This window comes from Euprymna scolopes, chromosome 27, assembly GCF_053919585.1.
Source record: "Euprymna scolopes isolate OS-2025 chromosome 27, ASM5391958v1, whole genome shotgun sequence".
Lineage (NCBI taxonomy): Eukaryota > Metazoa > Mollusca > Cephalopoda > Sepiida > Sepiolidae > Euprymna > Euprymna scolopes.
The window spans coordinates 102,362,417-102,381,097 of record NC_136508.1 but is presented as its reverse complement, the minus strand read 5'-3'; positions in this window follow the sequence as shown (position 1 = coordinate 102,381,097).

Sequence of the window (18,681 nt, the reverse complement as noted above, 5' to 3'; positions counted from 1 at the left end):
CAACATCAGCTAAATTAGTTCTAAGCCCACTGATATTTGTGAATGCAAGCCTCAAGGGAGGAGGCAAGTTGAATTTGTTTGACCCTAAGCCTGGTTTAAGCTTATTTTTAGATTGTACTGTCATCATGTTTTTTAACGAGTTTCAGTTGGGTTAGGGGAAGCCGAGCAGGAGGTTATGCAGAATATCACACATGCATCACAAGTAGACCATCAGCTGACCCACCATCAACTAGGACTGTGGCCTCAGGAAAGCCCACCGGGGATGAGTGCAGGGTCCCTTTCCATGCGCGCCATGGCACTGCAAACATCCCGATATTATTCAACTGTTGATGGAGCAGCCGCTCTAAGCGCTACCAAAGAGTTAGGGCTCCTGTACTACCAGTCGGAAACAGCAGCCAGTAACTGTCAATCCGGTACCCTCAACCCATCAGAGGAAGGTCAACCCAATCTAATTGCTCAGGCATATGTGGTACTCAAGCATTCTCAAATGCCCAGCTTTAGGGGTGGGGTGTGTCGGGAGTGGGGGAAACGGCGTTCATTGCCCTAGACAAGAAACAAGATCTACCAATGGGTGTGTCTGTCGAATCACTGATAGTATCTCTGCGCCTGACTAATAGGCAAAGAAGGAGTGTGGAAGCCGGGCGATAGGCAGGACCTATCTACTCCTTAAGCAATTTAGGTATTGCAAACCGGTAATTTGTTTGAGTCACCAGCTCTAGGAAGGCTGTCACCCAAGACTGAAGAGGCCTCCCTCCTCTTTGGTTTAGTTTCAGAGTTTTCCTTCTCCTAGACGGATGATCTGGGAAGATCTACTGGGTCCGTCACCACTGAGAGGGTTTGCTCCGCGCCTGGGTTCTAATCCAGGTATTTCTGCGACCCCGCGTGGTTAGATAATGTTATTGGGTTAGTTTGTAGAGGTTATATCTGCTAAATAGTTACACTCCTCAAAGTGGATTAGGGATATTGTTATTTCATTGCTACTGGATAAAGGGGTTGAGTAGAGCTCATGCAGTGTAAGCAACTATGATTGTAAGGAGGCTTGTTAGGAGATAGTGTGGTTAGAGGCTTTCATTTTTGTTTATGAATATTTTTTTCTCATTTTTTTTTCCTTTTTTTATTTTTTTATTTTTTTTATTTTATTTTTTATTTATTTATTTTTTTTTTTTTTTATCCATGTGAGCTTGGGTCTAGTATAATATTTAAGTGTGAGTAGGAGTTAAGAATTGAACTAAGAGTTGTGCCAAAACTATTTTAGATGATATCAGGGCATGAGATGCAAGTGCAATATAGTACGGGTAAAACAGTAAGTTTTGAGTCATGTGTACTTTGATAAATAGATATATGGGCTGGTTTTAGTAGGTGTGAATAAAGTTGGAGGTACAAGGTGAGTTTCTATTATTGAGAGAAGATGTTTGCAGCTTTCAAGTAAAAGTTATGGACATTTAGCATAACAAAGAGCATTGGTTCAGTTTCGTATTAGCGTTGCAAAGATATCTAAGAGGGGACAGTTGTGTAATGCAGTGCGGTGTGCTTTGCTTCCGAGTACATACTTTAGCTGTTTAATCCCAACTGGAATAGGAATGAACTCCAATGCATGTCTAGAGGGTAGAATTGTATAGATGTTTAGTGATGACTAAGCAGTTAGCATGTGAGAGTCAGGGGCTGGAAGTTAAAGATTCCAGTACAAAACGGAGTGAAATGTATGAGTTAAGTGGCGGTTTGGTGGGAATGAGCAGATTGTTAGCCTTCAAGGGATAGGAGTTATTAGTTTACAAGAAACAAATCAAGGATTTAGAGTGGCAGGTAAGTTTTTTTTTTTTTTTTTTTTGCGCATGCAGGCTAGACAGAGGTAATCGTCTTGGAGGTAAAAAACATATTGGGATTTCGTAGCTAGCAGTTAGGTGTTTGTTCCAGTTACAAGAACTAGTTCATGGCGGTCTGAAATTCCGTATTTTGTATTTATAGGAAGACATTAAGGTAACGTACAGGAGCATAGCATCCACTCAGGAAGAATAGCTCTAGTATCACAGCTAAGATACTGCATATTTAGGTAACGAATAGTGAAAGTTAAATTAGGTGGCCCTTTTTTTTTTTTTCTTTTTTTTTGCACCTTACCATGGCTGTTACTATTAAGTATTGTACTTAAAGTTCTTCTGTCATCTAAATAAGCTAAAAAGGGATTCCCCCTCCGTATTACTACGTCGATGTGACATGGTAAAAAGAAATTAGTCAGGAAATTGTTTTTAAAATAAGTGAATCAAGAATGGTCAAGATGCCTGAGAGATAAGATAAAATTACATCGAAAAAAAAATAAAATAAATAAATAAATAAAAATAATAAATAAATAAATAAAATAAAAGGGTTAGATTTGTTTGGTTTAAAAAGAGGATAGAATAAAATATAAAAAAAGATAAAGTGTGCAAAGAAAATACAAAAAAAAAAAAATGTACTTAGCTAAAAATTAGATCTTCGGTGTGGCCACCATGCACGTGACGCTAAGGAAATACTGACCTTACTAAGTCATTACTAAGCTAGGTCATTGGAGTAGGGGGGCACACCTTACATTTGGTCGTTAGTGAGAGCTTTTCCTTCTTTAAGGGGAAGGAAAGGAAGAATACCAATATTCTGCTTATATATTTTGAATAGATTCTGAAGACTTCGTCGCGTTTAGATTTTATAGCAGTAACTTGGCCAGGCATGAATTAAATTAAAAACTGGGCAAATTAAGCTGAAAAGAAATAGAAGCAAATAGGCAATCTGAAATCAAGACAATTTCTTGTCTGAGATATTTACCAGTATATATATATATATATATATATATATATATATATATATATATATATAAGCGCTGAGTAACAGAGTTAAATCGTAGAAAACTATAATGGGCGAGTATTGCAGGTGCAGAAGGGTTAAAAGGTAATGGTGTGATGTGAACAAAGTATCACCGGGGGTTGCGAATGTGGATATGAGCTGACGTGTCAGTGGCTACGGTTTTGAGTAACTTAGTAAAGTTTTGTTGAGTTGGTTTCAGGACGTCAAAAAGACAAGATGTGTTAAAAGAAGTCTCGTCACAAGAGGGGCGTCATTTTCCAAGAAAAAAAACACACACACACATACAAACTAAAGATCGCTATTCTCTCCAGTCTGCTGTTACGAAATGCCATGGGGTATAAATAAAAATATATACAAAACAACCATGTGTCTTGCATGCCTCTTGGATTGTAATAGAACGTGCGAAATCTCCAGAAGGTACCATCAGAAGACGTGTGTGTCGTCAGGCATATTCTCATATGTTCTGACACACACACACACACGCGCACACACGCACGCACACACCCACACACACACACACGCGCGCGCTCGTGCGCACGCACACACACATCCGGAGACGAACTTACCGTTAAAATAAACATTAAATAGACGATCACAAACCTGATAAATAAGAACGTAAATATAGACGTTATAGCACAGCTAGATAGCGATAACACTAAAATAAGTACATAACATACCGGCAGAGTTCATGATATAGCAAAAATTCTCCTCAGTAATCAAGTTTTAGTTGCTCCCAGTCTATTCCTAGCGTTGTATATTATTTTCCAGCACTCATTTTCAAGCTCTAGTCCATCCCATTACAGATGCTACACATCTGACTGACCAACAATATGGATTATGGCAAGTAACAGCAGACACCATAACTGTAATATATGAATGTATATACCATTCACTAGACAACACAGGGGAGGGTAGAGCGGTAGCTCTAGATATATATAAGACTTTTGACAGAGTATGACATGAAGGTCTTCTCAGGAAAATCATATCATAAGGTATCACTGGAAGAATACTCAACATAATTAAATCCGTCTTAGATAAGAGAAAAAAATCCAGGTTGTCCTCGACGGTCGTACACCTAAACAATATGATATAAATGCGGAAATGCCTCAAGAGTCTATCCTCGAATCTCTATTATTCCTAATATTCATAAATGACCTCCCTGCCAAAATTGTCTATGGGATGGGTATATATGCTGATGACACCCTGCTCTATAACAGGCAGGGCAGGAAAACAAATGAACACATATCTAAAAAATGGCAGAAACACTAGAGAATGACCTCGAATCTGTAGTGGAATGAGGACAAAAATAGATGGTCACATTACATGCTGCAGACTAAACTTGTTTTCTTCAATAATTACAAGAAACCTTCTCTACCACCAATAGCAATGGCCAAAGACTCTTTATCTGAAAGTACATCTTTGAAACTCCTCGGCCTAACGTTCACAGAAAACAGGAGTTGGAACATTTACATTGAGAGCCTTGCTAGCACCGCTGCGAAGAAGGTAGGTTCTCTCTACCGTGCTAGAAGCAACTAACTCCCGAAAGTATCCTCTACCTCTATAAGGCCACCATTCGCTCATATATAGCGTATTCTTGTCACATTTGTGCTGGTTAATCTGCTACTAGTCTCTCGCGCCTAGATAAGGTTCAAAGAGAGTCGCCAACCTGATAGGTCCTGAACTATCATCTAAGCTGCAGCCTCTGTCCCATCGACGAAACGTTGCATCCCTCTGTCTGTTCAACAAGCCCTTTACGTTGAATGCTTCGATGAACTGCAAGCTTTTGTGCCCCATTGACGTGAATATCCCGACAAACCCGACAAGCAGCCAAATCCCACCCCTCCACGGTAGAAATCCCTAGATGTAAGAAAGCCTTCTACTCCAGTAGTTTCTTCCCTAGAACCTCTAGACTTTGGACTTCTATTCCGGCTCCCTGCTTCATCAACTGTACTGACATGCAGAAGTTCAAGTGTAACCTGAACCGACATATTTCTGCCCAACTCCCTACATAGTACCCCTGTAGCTTTTGCCCCTGATAGTATCCTCCTACACTAAAGTGGTAATGTACCTTGTTTGGGGTGAAAATGTAATAATTTTTTTTTAAATAACCGTATAATAAATCATAAACGGTCTACAGATTCGTTCGAAATGTTGTTTCTATTTAAATGTTCCTGCTGGTCATGATTGATGACATTCTCTTGAAAGTGAATTTTGTTTCGGCTATTCGACTTTGTATTTCAGTAGGATACCTTCCATTTAGATGTAATCCAGTGGCCGAGATATTTGAATTTATTAACTTGTTTGACTGGTACACGGAGACTTAGTAGCTTGTATGTTGTACCTTTGATGTTCTTGGATACTGCCAATCTTACTTTTATTTTAGATGTTTAAAATAATTTTTTTTGTTCTTTCACTGTCTCGGATAGTTATAACTACGTTAACTAATGGACTCTCTTTTACTTTGTGATTCTAACATGAAACAGGGATCATATAAGACAATACTTTGTAAACCGAAAGCTGATTTATTGAGCCATTATCTTGTATGACCATTACTTAGCTTTCAGGCGAGCAATATGTCGTCTGTCCAAATAGGACCCTTATTTCGTGTTATCCCTTTGTCCCCCTCTCCCTCTCTTTCTCTCCACTTTTCTTTCTCTCTATATATATAGGACCTTTATTTGGTCTGATTTTTTCTCTCATTCTCTCTCTCTTTTATTATTTCTTTCGTTTTCTCCCTTTCTCGCTTTCTCTTTCTCTCTTTTTCTCTCTCACGCTATCTCTCTCTCTATCTCTCTCTAAACTTCTTCATACAAATGCATCTTTTAAATAAGATTGTAAGAAAAGTTTTCGTAATTTATCCTAATTTTAAACCAAATCATTTTAGTGTTAATATCGACAAAACTATTGCATATATATAGGGAAAGTAAGGCAATAACATCACAAATGAATAACAGGAAATTTTTATTTGTTATCGACTATGTAAAGCGTACTTTTCCAAATGAGCATTCAAAAAGGTGTTTTCAGCGTTTTTGTCTGGATTATTTTAAAAGTATATAGGACCTTTATTTGGTCTGATCTTTTCTCTCATTCTCTCTTTCTCTTTTATTATGTATTTCGCTTTCTCCCTTAAAATCTTTCTCTTTCTCTCTTTTTCTCTCTCGCGCGCTCTCTCTCTCTAAACTTTTTCATTCAAATGCATCTTTTAAATAAGATTGTAAGAACAGTTTTCGTAATTTATCCTATTTTAAAACCAAATAAGTTTAGTGTTAATATCGACAAAACTATTGCATATGTATAGGTAAAGTAAGGCAATAACATTACAAATGAATAACAAGAAATGTTAATTTGTTATAGACTATGTAAAGCGTACTTTTTCAAATGAGCATCCAAAAAGGTGTTTTAAGCTTCTTTGTCTGGATTATTTTAAAAGTATTTTAAAAGGTTATGTTGAATCATTAAATTAAACAACAACATGCCCTTTTATGGTGATATAGGTGTGATAAATAAATAGTTTTATACGAGCGAAAAGGAAGCTTAGAGTCTGAAGAGAGGTCCACAAGCCTAAAGTTCTTGAAAATATTACTAAATTCTTGTGATCAGCGTTTTTATGAAATTTTTTTTTCACAATTTCAGTTTGACTCTATTTATCGAACAAACGTAATATCTCTTATCCTCGCCTAGCTTTTTCGGCGTTAGGTTGGTTGGTTGGTTGTTTTTGTTTTACGGCATATCAACCCTTTTCAGGTTATTTAATGCCGAATCCGGTGATTTTGAAGAAAATGTTTTTAATAGAATATATTTGTTTTTGCGAGTCAGTTTCTATTTAACCCATAGTTGAGACCCTAACAGGTACTACCTCTCCGGGTCAGAGTGGGTCTGGGAGCAATGACAATTACAGGTTGGCTCCATACTCCCCAGAGCCCGCAAGCTGGGGCCTCACCATCGGATATAGTTTAAGGTCATATCCAGGACCCCCATTGAGGGACTTTTACCCTCTGCAGGGGGGCAGTCGGCGTATTCTAATGCCTTATCGACAGCGCCTTTTGGCGTTAGGAAGTGGTGATCTGTTAGCAGATGAAAACATGGCAGATTAATGCTTGTACAAAAAATACATCATATTCAACTTCATAGCTAATAGCATAGTCTGCCTTCTTTATTATGATTTTCGTATTTTAGTTTCTATTGTGACACCACGTAACTACGTGGCTCGCAACTCGCTGAACACAACGTTTCGTACCACGGATATATCGTTACTCTCCGTATGTTCTTATAGAAGTACTAGTAGGGCTACCCGGCGTTGCTCGGGACCGTATAAACAATGAAAAAACAAAAGCAGATATTGAACATATGTTTTATTCTTAGGGGAGAGGAATCTTTCATCTCAAGTGTTAGCGTTACAAACAAACATTTGTCTTTTATATATATAGATAATGACAGGTTTTTTTGGGGCCCCCCTCGAAGATAACTGATCAGTTGACCAACTTCTAGTGGTCTGTTTGACGTGAAATTTCGATATTTGTCATCCGGGTGATGGGGCTTCGATATGATACCAAATTTGTCAAGTTTGGTTCCGTCTTTCAAAAGGTTTAGCGTTACAAACAAACATACATACATACACACAGACGTTTGGCTTTTATATATATAGAAGACGTTATAGTTTCAAACACTGGCGGTTGTTGAGAGAAACGCACGGGCTCACAATTTTAAAAATAACATGACGTTGGTTAAAACTAAAGTAAACTTGGGCTTTAATGTTCTACATATATATCGATATGATTATCTGTGTTATGTCACCGCCAAGTGAAGCGGTGATCCGTTAGCAGAGAAAAACATAGCAGATTAACATTAGTCAGAAAATACATCAGACACCATATTCAACTTCATAGCTTATAGCATAGTCTGCCGTCTTTTATTATGATTTTTGTATTTATATTTCTATTGTGACGCCACGTAACTATGTGGCGAGCAGTTCCTACATTGGCAGTTGTCGAGAGAAACGCACGGGCTCACAATTGTAAAAATAAACTTACGTTAGTAAAAACTAAAGAAACATAGACCTTTATGTTCTACACATATATCGGTATGATTATCTATGTTACGTCACCGGCAAGCTTGTATACATAAAAGCCCACACGTTCGTCTTGTAGAAATGGGTAGGTCTCTCTCGTATTTATTTGCTTCCCCAACACATCAAATTAGACACAAGGCCGTTTTTAATGTGGGGTAAAAACCAGCTCCCCTAAAAGTAGGCAAAAGGGGGCACTCTGGTTGCCCAAAATAATAATTTTCCCAGTATAGAGGGTTTCCGCTCCATTAACTGGTACAAATTATCTTAAGTGCAGCATCTTCAGAACAGATACTACACTTTGATCCCGGCCCGAAAATCGTTCGATTGCTCCCAGCTCATAACTTTGCCATTGGACTTAACATTAAGGATTAGTCTTTCTCGGGAACCAATCTCCAACTCACGACTATCGTAAAAACTCATTCACAGTTTGTCAATCGTCCTGCATTGTCGTAAAATCTCGAAAATCAAAAGAAATCGCAAACTTCTTTCGAAGTCACAGAACAAAATACATTTGTATTTTTTTTCTGCAATAAAAAAAAAAAACGAAAAATCCTCTAACGTTCATAATATATTCTGATGTCTGACCTACTCAGTTTGGTTCAGGTTTTTTATAACGTCTTTTTGGGCGGGAAGTTTATTGATATGCACATTTTTTGTCATACTTTAATAATGACCACACCTAAAACAAAACCTCAACCCACTAATTATAAAATATCTTGACTGATCCAATATAAATTCCTATATAATAAAATAACAGTCGCGCCTTTGTAAACAATACCACTTGACTTGTGAAGAATATTCTCTCCCTTTCCTACTGATAGATATTACATCCCGTTTCCTTTGCTTACGTGAAAACGTACTTCCTTTATAATTTATTATATATTTTTTGTTTCTGTATCTCCTAATTCCTAGCATTTTTGGGCGCTTAAAATATTTAACCGTTGAGTTTACCTACGTTGCGTTCACGATAGCAACAAATTAATCGACGACATTTCCTAGAAGGAATATAATTGCCCTCTAGGAGTGTTAATTCTTCATATATAATTTGGCAGATCATCACCTGCAATTATCCACAATTTTCTTAAAACAATTTTTTCAAAGTTGTAATTGACCCAATCAATATTTCCAGACAGCGATGTTCCAGAGCGCTATAAATTGATGTTAACGACGATTTGATTCCTTGTTTCTAGAAATGGTATGCTGGAACCATTCTGGAAGCGACAGCACATCATTCCTAGGATCAGAGAACCATTTTCTCGGAGCACGCCTTCTTGTCATTGCACGACTAGAAAACTAATAAAAGCGGTTGACTATAGGTCGCATAGACTCCCTTGGAACTACATACTTTGAAAACGGAGATGATCAACATTACATAGTACTGTATGTCATAGGTAAGTAGCAACCCGGGTTTAAGTCATCGGTCTTAAGAACGTTGGCGTATATGCAGATGAGATACATAAGATAAAGGAATCTGAAGGTCTTATTTAGAACTGTGCATCTTTAAACGTTAGCTATCAGTTTAATTTGCATATGGGCTATCATACTCATGGAAAGAATTTTAAAATACCTATAGAATATACCAAGGGAACAAAGTGCAAGAGTGTTATAATGAATTGCACGTAACGAAAAGCTTTACATATATGGAGTATATCTTGATAAAAGCTTTCTTAAATATCATTTTGATATCTCGTAAAATGCCACATTCCTAACAAAACAAATGAGAAAATGAAAAAAAAAATAACGACTATGATGTTTCGAAATTTTTGAGATTAGGATGCGTTATTCGTATTATTGCTCTCATCTTGAGTGTTATTTTCACAACGTTTTGGTCGATGTAACCTCCACCCTTCTTTGGGACCCGTGGCGCAATTTTGAGAACACTTCGAATAATCAACTGAACAAAAAAATATTCTCCTGAAGGTTGAAGGTTCAATCCTCAGTGTGGGCTATCGGGAAAATACAATTGCTAATTACTTAGGACCTCTGTCCACTCATTGCCGACGGAACAAGAGCACGCAACCGCCGTGAAGCAAATAAAAGGTTTCGTTCGAAATTCCGTCTAGATTCTCGGTTTCTACGGAAACATTCTCTAGTTCGACAAGATAAACCTGAAGAAGGTTGAAGGTTAAATCGATCGAAACGTTGTTAAACTCACACTCAAAATTGGAACAGTAGTCGGATTGATCTAAATAATACAAATAACGGCGAGTTAACCAAAAAAATGTAGAATTGTAGTACAGGGACGTCTTATTTCTGAAATAAAATACATCAAGTGAAACATAAATAACTGCGAGCGTCTCGAATGATATAACGACTATACAAGTAAGTGTGTGTTGTTACACGTATAGTGTGCTAGTGATCCAATTGAGGCATGTTATAAACTTTTTGGTAATAAACTCTTTTATATCAGGTGCCTTCAATAAGTTTCCAGAGTGTTATTGTACAAGCATTTTAAATTGTCGTAGACGTTTGAAAATTTAGCCCGTTATGTTTATACATTTTATGAGAGGACTGACTAAATGCTATTATTTCAGGTTAATGTGAGCATCTACAGAAAGAACAGGAATACACGCTACTAAAGCATGGCTGTCACAGCTGGTGAATTTAAAAAATAAATTCTAGACGCTAGGACAGTTTAGGTGAACGATATGCACGATGAAATACGCCACGAAAACATACGGAATGCTTCAGGCTGCTTTTTGACCATCTATGATGTGTCGAGACCCAGTTTTTGAGTGGCATAAAAGATTCAAACATAGCGTAGTTTCCGTGAGGGATGGTGAGATTTGTGGAGAGAGAAAAGAAGTCAGAACACCAGGTTTTCTTGGCCAAATAAAGAAATTAATGGAAAAGGATAGTCGGTTGTGTGTCTATAACAGACAATTATTTGAGAGAAACTGAAAATGCGGAAGGTGTGCTCGAGTGTTTCCCAAGGATGCTAACGAAAGAGTACTTGGCCAAGATATGTATCACGACAGTTCCTCCCTCTCCCTATTATCCAGTCTTTGCTCCCTGTGACTTTTGGTTATTTCCACATAGGATGTCGTTATAATGTAAGTGAGGAGATGAACGTTGCTGTGACAAGCGTCACTGACACTCATATAAGAGGACTCCTATGGATCCTTCCATAATATGTTGGGAATGTGCCACAACTGCAGTGAAGCCTGAGGAGATGCCTTTGAAGTGGACTAGAGCTTCATGTAGGTAATATCGATAACAATTCGAAAAAATAGTCTGGAAACAATGGATGCACCTCATATTCATATAATGCCATCTCAACTTATTAATAAATACATTCGGATGACAGTATTTTGTAATACATCTCTCAAAAAATGAACCTCTTTTCACCTGGTATCTACGTGAAATATTTGGAACTTACATGCAGATGCGACATTATTTCACGTCGGTGCATAATTATTTTCGGTGGGCTCTCTCTACCGTGCTAGAAAACTTCTAACACCCGAAAGTATCCTGTACCTCTATAAGGCCATTATTCGCCCATGTATGGAGTATTGCTGTCATATTTGGGCCGGTGCATCGGCTACTAGTCTCTCGCTCCTTGACAGGGCTCAAAAGAGAGTCGCAAATCTGATAGGCCCTAAACTGGGATAAAAACTTCAGCCTCTGTCCAATCGTCGAAACGTTGCATCACTCTGCCTGTTCTACAAGTATTATAATGGTGAATGCTCTGAAGAACTGCAAGCACTTGTGCCCCCACGACGTGAACACCCTCGACAGACCCGACAAGCTGCAAAATCCCACCCCCCCACACTGTAGAGATCCCTAGATGTAAGAGATCTTTCTTCTCCAGTAGTTTCTTCCTCAGAACTGCTAGACTTTGGAATTCTATTCCAGGGCACTGCTTCCCCAACTGTACTGACATGCATAAGTTCAAGTGGAACGTGAACCAACATCTCGCTGCCCTAATCCCTACATAGTACCCCAGTAGATGTTTCCCCCGATAGTAGCCCCCTACATTAAAGTGGCAATGTGCCTTGTTTGGGGTGAAAATGTAATAAAAAAAAATTACAATTTCATCTTTAAAATGAAAATCGATTATTCATCAGAATAACATGCTTCATTACGCGATTAAAATGCTTTGCTTGTAAAATTCTTTACGTTTTGATGTGAAATATGAACCTTGCTCACAAATCTATTTTCGTGAAGTAAAAACTAAGACCATCTAAATTCTTTTAAATTCTCTGCATAAATAGAACTCAATAACCGACATGTTATGTTGAATTTATGTTAAACATACCAGAGAAAAAAAAACATCTATTTGACACATTAGCCTGACAACCGAACAAACTGGCATGAAAAATAAAAGTGTGTCATAGAGACCCACAGCCAGATCCTCTTTTCTAGACATGTGGACGAGTCTGAAAATTGTATGACGGGATTTATTAGGCGAGTGCTTGTTTTTAAGATAAACCGTATTACGATTTACATCTTTGTGTTGTTTTTTAAATGTTTCGGCCGATTTAATCTCCAAAGTTCTGAAAGTGTATTCTTTTGAAAGGGAAATATCGTCAGCAAGAATTTAAGAAAAGGTGTATATTTTAACAGTAAACTATTGAACTAAATCTACTAGACTAGAATCTGCGCTTACCATACATAATGGGCAACCAACTCTGATGAATTATAAACGGCGAGATACGCGTAATTGTATCATTATATTAAAAAGTATACAACATGTACACACACACATATATATTTTATAAGTATATATATATATATATATATATATCATGGTTGATTTCAGTTTATTAGGTCTTGACTACTGAATCATGTTTAATTCGATGTAGTATATTTGCATCTACTCAACCGTAAATTACACTGAATCCAGCAAGAGATCTGCAAAGAAGTTCACACTGAAGGCAAGAATGAAGATTAGGCGCATAATCGGTTGGGATACTTGCAGATGCTTCGGTTCTGTCACGTCTAACGTGTAGTTTGTTTAATTAAGTTTCAGAGAAGTGCTTAACGCCCCTCTTACAGCTAGATCCACCTTTATTTCGTTGAAAATCGATCTGTTCAAAATCACGAAAAGGAATATTCGTACATATAATATAATTTTGCAACTTGTCCTTAAAGCAAACCCTAACCCTAACCCTAACCCTTACTCATATATGGCTCTCAACGGTTGAGCTCGCCGTACATCATTTGCCTTAATATCCTGTCGTCTGTCACACGCAAGACATGTCCTGTCCAATGTAGCTGTGATTGCATCAAAAAACTTTAATACAGCACCACGCAGAAATCCGGTTGCATAGGGTGAAAACACAAATTGTTCTAAGGCAATTTTTGTGGGAGAAATTCAACTCCTGGATGTGATTGCGATGTACTGTCTATGATTCTAATCTATAATGCAGCGACGTAAGCACAACTGCTTTATACACAATACTTTAGTCCTAAAGCCAATCCCCCTATCATCCCATAACCGATGGCGCAGTTTCCCAAAAGTACTAGTTGCTTTGGCAATTCAATTAATGATTTCATCATCCAGAGAACATTCCAATTTATCTTACTTCCAAGACAGGTAAAATTGTTGACATATTTCTGATCTTTAAATCCATTCGGTTAGATATATTGGGAAAGCTGTGTACTGGTGGCCGCCGCCTTACATCCGGAACTTGCTTTGGGGTGTGGCGAGGTAGTTGAATCACTTCCGTTTTATTGATGGTAATTGGGAGAATTAAAGCCTTACACGCCGCAGAAAACCTATTTACAAGCAGTTACGCTTCCTGCCGAGAGGTTGCACAAAGTGCAGATTAAGTGCAAATAAACGGTCCCTAATGATAGTTTGTCGAATGAGGGTCTAAGCTTTGAAACGCTGCTGGTAAAAGAGACCACGACTGGTTCTTAATATTAATTCTGCGGATGTATCTATATAAGCAACGCTATTTTGCAGCATAAGGGAAAAAGAACAAAGCAGGCAGCACAGGTGTCATTGCACAACATTGTTTTGTTCCATTTGTCCCATTGAAAGGTTCTGAAGACTCTTGATTTTAAACATTGAAAAATCAAAAAATGTTAACATTGCAAAATCAATAAGTGAATTTTATCTAATTCACCCACGTAATGTCTTTTATTAATGTTTTATTAAGAAGACCTTACACGTGTTTCGCAATTGATTGCGAACGCTAACTCAATATCTTATCAGGGAAAATGTATGCTTCTCTGAAAATAGGTTATTCAATCAAAACTGAATTGATGAAGATAATCATTTATTTAATTTATTTAACGTTAGTCTAAGGCTCACAACAAAGAAACAAATAAATAATTGGCTTTATAATACCTACTATGTTATGCTGCAATATTTGATTTACCTATATATATAAATATATATATATATACATGTATATATATATATATATATATAAACCCTAACCCAAACCCGATTATGTAATGCTGCAATATTTGATTTACATCTCTCTCCATCTCTCTCTCTCTCTCTCTCTCTATATATATATATATATATATATATATATGTATATCTACATGCACTATGCCTATATATACATACATATTTATATATATACCTATATATACATATATATATGTATATATGTATATATATAAGCTCTATCTCTCTATTTATATACAATATGAAAAAAAGTCCAATGTGAACCAGTTCTAATTGAATCGTCCCCCTAAGTAATCCAAGTTACAAAATTCCCACTGTTTACTATGCTAAAATCACAATGACTAATGTATACCTATTAACCCTTCTCCTCGAGTGGTCTCTGGGCCTTGATAAGTGGTGACACCCATGTAAAAAAAAACACAATATTGGAATATATATACATTAGAATAATAATCCAAACACAATTATAATTTTAAAAAAATTGTATGAATATATATATAAATGTGTGTATATATATATATATATATATATATATATATATATATATATATATATATATATATATATATATATACATATATATATATATTATGGCAGTAGAGTTTAGTTTCCTAGGAGTACATCGAAGGAAACAACACGTGTCAACCAACATGGGCTCAATGAGTTAACAGAGCAGGCATATGAAATTTGTTTATACAAACATTGATGGCTATATATGTGCATACCTGTTTCTGTAATCACTCGTTATTATTATTACATTTTCTGGCCAATAATTACAATTTAAAACAGTTTTTAAAAAGTTTTCAAGGGAAATTATTTGCCTGAGGGTTGTTTCTTAAAATCTCACACCATCAATTTCCAGAATACATATACACACACACACATGTATATATATATATATATATATATATATATGTGTGTGTGTGTGTGTTTACAAAGTAAATACTTGGCTTTCTAACACTTACTATGTTATGCTGCCCTATTTGATTTATATATATATATATATTTATATAAAATAAATATTACAATTAAATTTACAAAAATGATCAAAGATTGTAAAATTAAAGTATATTACATATGTAAAAGAATTAATATTTATAAAATTATCTCAGCCAGATGTAAAAGCTCGATAAAAACAAATAGGAAATAGAGCTTATAATATGTAATAGTTATTACTTTTACCTTTTATATAATTTTTTTTTCTTAAACTTTATTGTTTTTCTACATAATTCTTAATACTTATAATTTAATAATCCTTTATTTTAATTCTTTATCTCTTCTTTTCATGGCCGGTTTTTATCTGCATTTTCTGCTTTAGTTTTAAACTTTCTCTATCTATCTAATATATCAATCTATCCACACTTTCATATCGTGTATTTATATTTACTTATATTTTACTATATGCATTTACTTTTTTTTATATTGAATTTGCAGATACCGGCCATCCCCTCCTTTTAAATAATTTTTATTTGATTTTTATTTATTTATTTTTATTTTTATCTTTTTAATTCATTCTTAATTTTCTATTTATTTATTTATTATCCATTTAGCTTCGTCTAACAACTCTTGCTTACATTTTTTATTGATGACCTGTACATTTCAGTTGACCTATGTTATTTTACCCTATATATTTTTTCGTGCATTTAACATTTCCTGTCTGGGTCATTTTGACTTTTGTTTCCCTTTATTTTATATTTTATATTTTATATATAACTTCATCATTTTTTATTCATTTTTTTCACACACACACTCTCTCTCTCTCTCTCTCTCTCTCTCTCTCTCTCTCTCTCTCTCTCTCTCTTCCCTGATCTGTCTTATTTATATTTTTTTCTCGGAAGTAGAGCGAAAGGCATATCTTATTTTTCTTTTATTAATATTTTTGGAATCTTTCCTTTATTCCTTGTACACATTTTTGTGAATTATTCGATGGATTTCTGCCTTTGGGTTATTTGGGACCATCTTCTTCCAAATATGGGATTTCCTGAGATTGTACAAATGGAAATTCTTTTAACTTTCTTGAAGATTTACATGTAGATTTTATCATCACTGGATTTTTTATCCTCCACCAGACTATCCATTCATGTGTAATCACCTTTATCTTTACCATATTCCCTCTGCTTAACTTATTTTGTTTTCAAGTAAGGTCTTTGACTTACTTATTGTTTCATCAAATAATTCTGCATGCAAAATCCGATCCCGCATTTTGCTAATTCCTACCCTCTGATAAGAAGGAAAGTATTTATTCGAAACTCCACAGATTAATGACTATTCATTTATCTAGTGTTTCCTTTTCAGATTAAATATGTTTTTAACTCATTTCAATGTGTTTTTTAACATATTTTATTAATTAATTGCCCATATATATATATATATATATATATATATATATATATATATATATATATATATATATATATATATATATATTTATTACTTTTTTCACCCAAAACAAGGCACAGTGCCACTTTGAAGCAGGGGGCTACTATTAGGGAATTATTTAGCGGGGTCAGTATAAAGGGAGAAGAGAAGAAAGATGTTTGCTAACATTACACTTGAACTTCTGCATATCATTGCAGTTGGGAAAGCAGAATCCCGGAAGGGAGTTCCAAAGACCCGCAGTTCTGGGGAAGAAACTATTAGAGTAAAAGGCTTTCTTGCACCTAGGGATCTCCACTGTAAAGGGATCAGACTTAGTAGCTTGTCGGGTTTGTCGGGTGAAGTTACGTCGGAGAGGTACAAGTGTTTGCAGTTCGTCAGAGCATTCACAATTAAAGTATTTGTAGAACAGGCAGAAAGATTCAACATCTCGTCGGTGGGACAGAGGTTGAAGCCTAGATGACAGTTCAGGACCTATCAGGTTGGCGACTCTTTTTTGAACTCTGTTTAGGAGCGAGAGACAAGCAGCAGATGCACCAGCCCAGATGTGACAACAGTACTCCATACATGGGTGAATTGTTGCCTTATAGAGGTATAGGATACTGGCAGGCGTAAGTAATTTTCTAGCACGGTAGAGGGAGCCAACCTTCCTTGCAGCAGCCTTGGCAATGCTCTCAATGTATCTATTCCAGTTCATATTCCCTGTAAACGTTAGACCGAGGAGTTTAAAAGAAGTACTTTCAGGCAATGTGTTCTTGGTCATTGCTATTGGTGGTAGAGAAGGTTTCTTGTAGTTATTGAAAGAAACAAGCTTAGTCTTAGCAGCATTGAATGTAACCAACCATTTTTGTCCCCATTCCACTACAGATTGGAGGTCAGCCTCAAGTGTTTCTGCCATTTTCTTGGATATGTGTTCATTTGTTTTCCCCTCATATCTGTTATAGAGAGTGTTGTCATCGGCAAATATACCCATCTCCGAAACAATATTATCAGGGAGGTCGTTTATGAATATCAGGAATAATAGAGGTCCAAGGATAGACCACTGAGGTACTCCCGCATTTATGTCATATTGTTTGGATGTATGTCCGTCGAGGACAACTTTGATTTTTCTATTACTTAAGAAGGATTTAATTACGTTATGAATTCTTCCAGTGATTCCAGATGATCTAATTTTCCTTAGAAGACCATCGTGCCATACTCTGTCAAAAGCCTTAGATATATCCAGGGCCACCGCTCTACCCTCCCCTGTTTTATCCAATGAACGGTATATACGTTCAGAAACTACAGTAAATATATCTGCTGTTGAACGGGCTTGGCTGAATCCATATTGTTTGTCAGTCAGGAGTTTAGCAGCTATTAGGTGCTGGACTAGGGCTTGATTAACTAAGGACTCAAATATTTTGGCGAAAAGCGGGAGGAGGCTATGTAGGCGATAATTTAGTGGGTCAGTTCTTTCACCAGAATTCTTGAAGACTGGTACCACAGAGGCGGTTTTCCAGCAGTCGGGAAAACAAGATTCGTTAAGGCATTTATTGTAAAGAACTGGAGCAACCTCGGCAGAGCATTTTTTTAATAGCACAGCCGGGATGAGATCTGGTCCACATGCTTTTGAGGTGTCTAGGTTTTTTATAATAGCATGTACCTGAGAAGGGGTGATTTTCAAATCGTCAAGTGTGGCGTCTGTTCGCAGAGGAAAATCAGGGAGTGAGGTGTGTACCGAGTTCAGTCTGGAGTTTGAGGCAAACCCACTGGCAAGCAGATTAGCCTTGTCAGTTGCCGTGCAAGCAACCTCATGATTGTTTGTTAGTGGGGGAATAATTGACTGCCCATTATTAACTACGCTGTTGTAGATTTTCCAAAAATCCTGGGTTCCTAATTTCTGTGCTTCGATGCGCTTTCTGGTGGTTTCAGAGTAATCTGTCTTTGCTGTGTCAATCACTCTCTTACAATTATTTCTAGCTTCTATAAACTTCTGTTTATTTGAGCTGGACTTATGTCGGTTGAATCTGCGGAACGCATGCTGCCTTTGACAAATGGC